Genomic DNA, 7,543 nt, shown 5'->3' on the forward strand with positions numbered 1-7,543 from the left:
TGTTCCTCTGCCACAGGACCACAAATCCAGGGCAGCAGGGCAGGGATGGCTCCTCGAGAGCCCCCACACACAGGCTGGGCTGCTCCTGGCACACTCAGCCAGCACAACTGGAGCTCAGGGGCAGGGACCTGGGTGAAGGTTTTCCCAGAGCAGGAACAAGGGTGGGTGAGTCCCAGCAGGACAGGCTGCAGGGAATGGCCCAGGTTTGGCTCCAAGCAGCCTCTCCTGACTTGTCCCTGTCCTTTCTCCATGAACAGGTGCCCATGTGCAGCCAGAGCAAATGTCCAACAGCAGCTCCATCAGCCACTTCCTCCTGCTGGCACTGGCAGACACGCGGCAGCTGCAGCTCCTGCACTTCTGCCTCTTCCTGGGCATCTCCCTGGCTGCCCTCCTGGGCAACGGCCTCATCATCAGCGCCGTAGCCTGCGGCCACCACCTGCACACGCCCATGTTCTTCTTCCTGCTCAACCTGGCCCTCAGCGACCTGGGCTCCATCTGCACCACTGTCCCCAAAGCCATGCACAATTCCCTCTGGGACACCAGAAACATCTCATACACAGGATGTGCTGCACAGCTTTTTTTTTTCACTTTTTGCGCTACAGCAGAGTTTTCCCTCCTGACCATCATGTGCTACGACCGCTACGTGTCCATCTGCAAACCCCTGCACTAGGGGACCCTCCTGGGCAGCAGAGCTTGTGCCCACATGGCAGCAGCTGCCTGGGCCAGTGCCTTTCTCTATTCACTGCTGCACACAGCCAATACATTTTCCCTGCCCCTGTGCCATGGCAATGCCCTGAGCCAGTTCTTTTGTGAAATCCCACAGATCCTCAAGCTATCCTGCTCCAATTCCTATCTCAGGGAACTGGGGCTTCTGGTGGTTAGTGGCTGTATAATTTTTGGTTGTTTTGTGTTCATTGTTTTCTCCTATGTGCAGATCTTCAGGGCTGTGCTGAGGATCCCCTCGGAGCAGGGACGGCACAAAGCCTTTTCCACCTGCCTCCCTCACCTGGCTGTGGTCTCCCTGTTTGTCAGCACTGTCATGTTTGCCTACCTGAAGCCCCCTGCGATGTCCTCCCCATCCCTGGATCTGGCCCTGTCAGTTCTGTACTTGGTGGTGCCTCCAGCCCTGAACCCCCTCATCTACAGCCTGAGGAACCAGGAGCTCAAGGCTGCAGTGAGGTGACTGATGACTGAATGCTTTCAGAAACATTAAACTGCTGGCCAGTTTCTGCAAATCACTTGTAATAAAAGTAATTTTTTATACTTCTTGTTCTTTTCCATTTGGAGTGTATTTTTCTTTGTTTTGCATTTTGATGTTGTCCACACAGCAATGTCATTTTTTGTGCCATTTCTTATTTTGTTTCTCTCCACCTTCCCTGTACCCACAGAGTGTGCCAATGAGGGACTGCACTCTCAGTGGCATTGAAGGAAGTCAAGGGTCTCCCAGCACAGTTTTCTGCAGAGATGCCCTTTTGTTGCTTTCTCTGAAGCTGCAGCAGCAATGTTTGGGTGCAGAACTGGGAACAGATCATTGCTGGCACAGCAGCTCTGCTCCTGCTGGCCACACCATTCCTGATCCAGGCCAGGAGCCATTGGCCTTCTTGGCCACCTGGGCACACAGCTGGCTCATGTCCAGCCTGCTGTCCATCAGTCCCTGCAGGTCCCTTTCTGCCTGGCTGCTGTCCAGCCACTCTGTCCCCAGCCTGTAGCACTGCAGGGGTTGTTGTGGCCAAAGTGCAGGACCCGGCACTAGGACTTGTTAAACCTCACCTTGTTGGGTTTGGGCCCTGGATCCAGCCTGTCCAGGGCCCTGTGCAGAGCCCTCCGACCCTCCAGCAGATCAACACGCACATCCAGCTTGGTGTCATCTGCAAAGATGTCCTTGGTTCCAAGGGGCCCCTCAGTTTTACAATGTCCCTTTGGTTACACCAGGCCCTGCACTGTCACACTGGTCTCCTTGGTTCCATGGGCCCCAAAATGTGACAATGGACTCCTTGGTTCCATGGGGCTCCACAGTTTCACAATGTTCTCGTTGGTGCCGCAGTTTCAGAGTGGCCCCTTGGTTCCATGGGGCCCCAGGGTGTCACAAAGGCCCCATGGTCACATGAGGTCCCACACTTTCACAATGCTCTCTGTGGTTCCACAAATCCCCTTAGTGTCACAATGGACTTCTTGTTTCCACAAGGCCACACAGTGTCACAATGACCTTCCAGATTCCCTGAGGCCCCAGAGTGTCACAGTGGCCCCTTGGTTACACAAGGTCCTGCAGTGTCACAGTGTCCCCTGGGTTCCATGAGGCCCCGCAGTGTCAGAAGGGCCCCTTGGTTCCACTGGGCCCTGGACTCTCCCAATGCTCTCCTTGGTTTGGCAGTGTCACAGTGGTGAAACCCCTCGGTCACACGTGGCCCCGCAGTGTCACCATGGCCTCTGTGGTTCCACCAGGACTCAGTGTCACAGGGACTCCCTGGTTCCATTGGGCCCCAAAGCACCACAATGGAGCCCTGGTTCTATGGGGCTGCACAGTGTCACCATGGTCCTCTTAGTTCCACGAGGCCCTGCAGGGTCACAGTGGCCCCAGAGTGTCCCAATCATCACAGAATGACAGAATCAAATAGGCTGGAAAAGACCTTTGGGATCATCAAGTCCAACCAATGCCCTAATACCGCCTTGTCACCCAGACATGACACTCAGTGCCACTGGAGAGGGACAGTGACTCTGCCACCTCCCGCCTGGCTTGCTCATTCCAATGCCCACTCACCCTTTCTGTGAAGAACTTCTTCCTCTTGTCCAGCCTAAACCTCCCCTGCTGCAGCTGAAGGCTGTGTCTTCTTGTCCTGGCCTCAGGCAGATCCACACTCACACTCAGCTTGGTGTCACCTGCAAATTTGGGGATGGTGGGCTCGATCCTCTCACCCAGATCATCGGTGAAGATGTTAAACAGGGCTGGGCCCAACACAGATCCCTGGGGACAGCACCAGGGACTGGACACCAGCTGGGTGCAGCACCATCCCCACCCCTCTCTGGGCCCAGCCTCCAGCCAGCTCTTCCATCTCCCACCCAGGAGGGAACCTGCCCAAGCTGTGGGCTGCAGCTATTCCAGGGAATGCTGTCAGAGACAGTGTCCAAGGCTCTGCTGAAGTCCAGATGGACACATCCACAGCCTTTCCCACATCCACAGGTGGGTCACCTGGTTATAAAAGGAGATCAGGTTGCTCAGGCAGGACCTGCCCCTCTTAAATCCACTCTGGCTGGCTGTGATCCATTGGCCATCCTTCTCTGACTGCCAGGGGTTGGATGAGGGAAATGGTGTGGTGGGGCTGGGGAGAAAATTTGATTTTTAGCCATGAAAAGATTTGATTTTCCACAACTGTTCAGACTGCATTACAAGGTGCTGGAGGTCAATATCGATTGGACACTGCTGATATCAATATATAAACAGGAAAAGAAAACAGGACAAAAAATTCTCTCAGCAATGTTTTCAATTTACTATATATTTACTTTGAATTCACTTCTAAAATCTGTCTAATTTACCACAGAAGAATTAAAACCTTTTTTTGAATAATGTTTCTGAGCTTTTCCCACTGAATTCTGTAACTGAAGAGCTCGAGAAAGAAGAGCCCTCTGGAGTAGTAAAATTGATCATCAACCCCCAAGTGGCTGAGGATCCATCCCCATCAGAGCAGCAATGAGCAGAAATGGGCACAGCTCTGTGGCTGCCCCAGCTCTGGGATGGGCCCTGGGCCTGGAGCAGGAGCAGCTCTGGAGGGCCCCAGGGCCGGGGCTCTTGTGCTGGCCTGGGCAGATGGGATGGCAGGAGGGGCTGCAGAGCTCTCAGCACCTCAGGCAGAGGGGAGCAGGGCAGCCAGGGAGCTCCTTTGGCCTTGGCCAAGCCCCTTCCCCCATGGTGGGGCTGAGTCCTGGCTGAGCTGCAGCTGCTGCTGTGCCCTTGGCAGGGGCTGAGGCCGTGGGGCAGTGCCCAGAGCAGCCTGGGCTGAGCAGAGCTGTGGGGCCAGAGCCGGCTGGGCTGTGCTGGGGAGAGGCCCTTGGTGCTGCCCAGAGCTCAGGGCAGCTGGCAGAGCTGGCAGGGAGCTGGGCTGGGCTGGGAGAGCCTGGCACAGAAACCATCAGTGTCCATCTCAGCCTGGCTGAGCGGGCAGGGGCAGGACTCAGCCCAGGCCTTGTGGGGCAGGGCCAGCGCCTGGGCAGGCATTGAAAACAGGCAAGAGCCCGAGAGAGGAGGCTGCTCTGTGCCCTTGGGGCACGGACAGAGCAGGGAGGGGCCCAGGACATTTGTCAGCGCCAGCCTCTGTCTGTGCCAGCCCTGGGCAGCCCTGGCTGCTGAGCCCAGCTCTGTCCTGGGCTGAGTTTGGCTGTGACCCAGCTCCATCCTCCTGCGGGGCTCAGGGCCTGTTCCCGGCCATGGCCAGCCCTGGCCGCCTCTCTGCTGGCCCCGAGGCCGGCAGAGCCCGGGCAGGGCTGTCTGTGCAGCCCCACAGGTGCCACGGGCTCGGCAGGAGCTGGCAGAGGCTGCCCAGCAGGGAGGCCATGGGGCACAGAGCCCCAAGGCTGCCCAGGGCCCCACGGCACAGGGGCCGTTCCCAGCCGCAATGCTCCTGTCCTGGGCTGGGCTGCACAGGGGCTGTGGCACCATGGCTGGGCCAGCACAGGGCCACAGAGGGGCCACGCAGCCGCTGCCGGGGCTGGCAGCAAGGCCGGGCACAGACAAGGAATTGCTGAGCATGGCCTGCGCTGGCCAGGGCTGCCTGTGCCCAAGGCAGAGCTCAGCTGCCCTTGGGGGCTGCAGGAACACTCAGGAGCCCAAAGAGCCTCCATGGCTGTGCTGGAGACCAAGGCTGGAGCAGGGAAATGCAGGGCTGCTGCGCCATGGGGAGGGCATGGAATTCCAGCACACACCTCAGCTCTCTGATGATCCCAGCACTGTGCTGGGCCCTGTTCCAGACTGGAGCAGAGCAGATGTTGATGGCACAGGAGCCCTGCGGGGCTGGCAGGGACCTGCAGCTTGCAAGGTGCTCTGCTCTCCCTCAGCTCCTCTCGGAGAGATCCTGTCCCAGCTCGGCACCTCAGGGCACAAGTGGCAATGCCTGTTCATGGGCACACAGCTGATGTCTGCCTGGAAATGGGCATAGTCTTAAGATATCTTGTTATACAAGGACATTTTTATTCTCTGGGTTAGTTCACTACTTTTAAGAAGTATCAAAGTTTTCCCCACCAGTAACAGGAATTTCCTGGAGGTGTACTGTTGGAGAAAGAGAAGAAATACTGATCTTCCCATCTTCTTGAGTCTCCAATATTCTCTTTATAACATCTCCCCCATTTTCAGGGCTTTCCTGTTCTCCTGTTGAAATGGTCATGGGCATCACTTCACCAGACCAGCTGGTTCTATGTCCTAACTGTTGCCCCAGATTTCTTCCTCTAGGTGCTCTCTGGTCATTCAAGGGCCTCTCAACTGACTGGTTTGTTGCCTTCAGGGGAAGGCAAGGCGACCTGGTTGCAAGGAACAGCACGGCAGCCCAGTCTCCCCTGGGCCACTCGGGCTAACAACACGCGCTGGACACCAATGTGGTGGACGGTCGAAAGCGTTTATTATCTTATCTCATAGGTTTAAATAGTCTTTGGGGACTCTGCTACGTAAGGGGGGGTTGGCAGGGTCTCTAGGGTTAGTCAGGAGTGGAAAACTACTGGGTTAGGTGTGGTTACATTCTTTGGGGTAATGGATAACATGTTGCAGGGTGAGAGGGGGATGGGGGTCTTTCTTTCCGTCACATCCCGAAATCTTCCGTTCGCCTGTCCCTATCTACTACATCTCCCCCCTCCTTTTCATAAGTAAAATGAGGTAGTCGTAGATATAGGCACTGGAGTGAGGTACAAACTTGTAACTTGGTAAGGAAAAAAGGGTTTTTGGTAAACCTGAGTAAATCTCGCAAGGTGAGTTTTGAAGGCTTTTGCAGCTGACTGTGTTCGCAGTTTTTGGTTTACAGCATTTGTTGCTGGCCTACAAACAGAATGTTTGCCCGTTCTAGACGGGCCTGAACAAATGAGACTAGCTTGTTCAGCAGGCATGGTCCTATGGTAACAGCTAAAAGCAGTATTGCCAGTGGACCTACCAGGGCGGAAATTAAAGTGGTGAGCCAAGGTGATTGATTGAACCAGGATTCGAACCAGCTCTGCTGGGTTTCCCTGTCTCTCTTTCTCTGAGCCAGTCTATCTCGGAGTTCTGCCATGGAGTCTTTAACAACTCCCATATGATCTGCATAAAAGCAGCATTCCTCTTTCAAAGCTGCACACAGTCCTCCTTGTTGCATGAACAAGAGGTCCAGTCCTCGCCTATTCTGTAAAACTACTTCTGAAAGCGAAGAGACTGATTTCTCTAGATAGGAGATGGATTTCTCGATCCTCTGCAGGTCTTCATCAATGGTCATTTGCAGCTGAAAGAGTCCGTGCTGTTGGGTTGCGATGGCTGAGACACCAGTGGCTGTACCAGCTGCTCCCAGGCCGAGCAGCATTGCGATAGTTATACCTGTGATTATTTCTCTTTTGTGCAGTCTGTCAGGTTCTTCGAAAAGGTGGTACACTTCTTCATCTGAGTGGTACAGGACCCTAGGAACAATCAGAACTTGGACACAGAAGTCAATAGAATCATTAAATTTGGCAAGGAACACACAAGGACTCACTCCGGATCGCTGGCAAACCCACATCCCAGATGCGGATGGGACCACCCACTTATTGGTCTTTCTGTTGGGCTTGACAACTTTAGTGCAGAAGTTGCCTTTCTGCTTTGCTAAAGTTGCATTGCTAAAATACTTGTGATTTGACTCAGGGTGATTCCTCTGCGGGGAGTGTCCCATCTGCACTGGTGGGGGGCACTGGCTGTGGAGTAACTGAAGGGGGTGTCTAAAGCCTTAGTAGAAAGGGGGTTTAACATCATAACAAAGCTAACAGGAGTTAGTCAGGTTCGGTTTGGTTTCGTTTAGGGTTAGAAAGGTAGCTTCTAGCATACAAACACAGGGGTGTTCCACGGGCTGGTGGAGGGTTCTATGTGACCCTTTTGCAGCTCGAGGTCGACCAGTTCCAGCAAGGCTGCCATTCGAGGCTTTGACAGGGGCCACTGCTCGACCCATATGGGGTCTGGTGATTTTTAAGTCAGTTTGATTGGCAGCAGTGGGTGTACGGCAGTGGCCCTTATTATAAATTTGTAATCCTGACTCCTAACATAGCAAGGATGTCCCTTCCTATCAGGGGTGGAGAGTTTTGCAAAATGTAGGGGTGGATTGCTACTGTTTGCTCTGGTCCCTTTTTTGTATGAAGCGTTATAGCTACTAATTGGGTGCTTTTCCAAGCTCGGGACGGCCCTTCCACTCCGTTCACTGGGGGGACTTCTTTGCATTGCCAGTGTCGGGGCCACAGCGCTTGGGGAAAAATCGAGCAGTCTGCTCCTGTGTCTGCCCAAAACTGAAGCCCTATGACGTGGGGGTCCTGACTGCCATAAAGGCGGCATGTCCCCCACACCTTCGGTGGCTCCTTC

The 7,543-nt window shown here is 54.6% G+C and overlaps 1 pseudogene; it reads left to right on the forward strand.

Annotated features, from left to right (window-relative positions):
• Positions 1 to 280: 280 nt before the first annotated feature.
• Positions 281 to 1,183, forward strand: LOC144248562 (olfactory receptor 14J1-like; annotated as a pseudogene).
• Positions 1,184 to 7,543: the final 6,360 nt, after the last annotated feature.

The sequence above is a fragment of the Lonchura striata genome, unplaced genomic scaffold (genome assembly GCF_046129695.1).
Source record: "Lonchura striata isolate bLonStr1 unplaced genomic scaffold, bLonStr1.mat Scaffold_179, whole genome shotgun sequence".
NCBI classification, from domain to species: domain Eukaryota; kingdom Metazoa; phylum Chordata; class Aves; order Passeriformes; family Estrildidae; genus Lonchura; species Lonchura striata.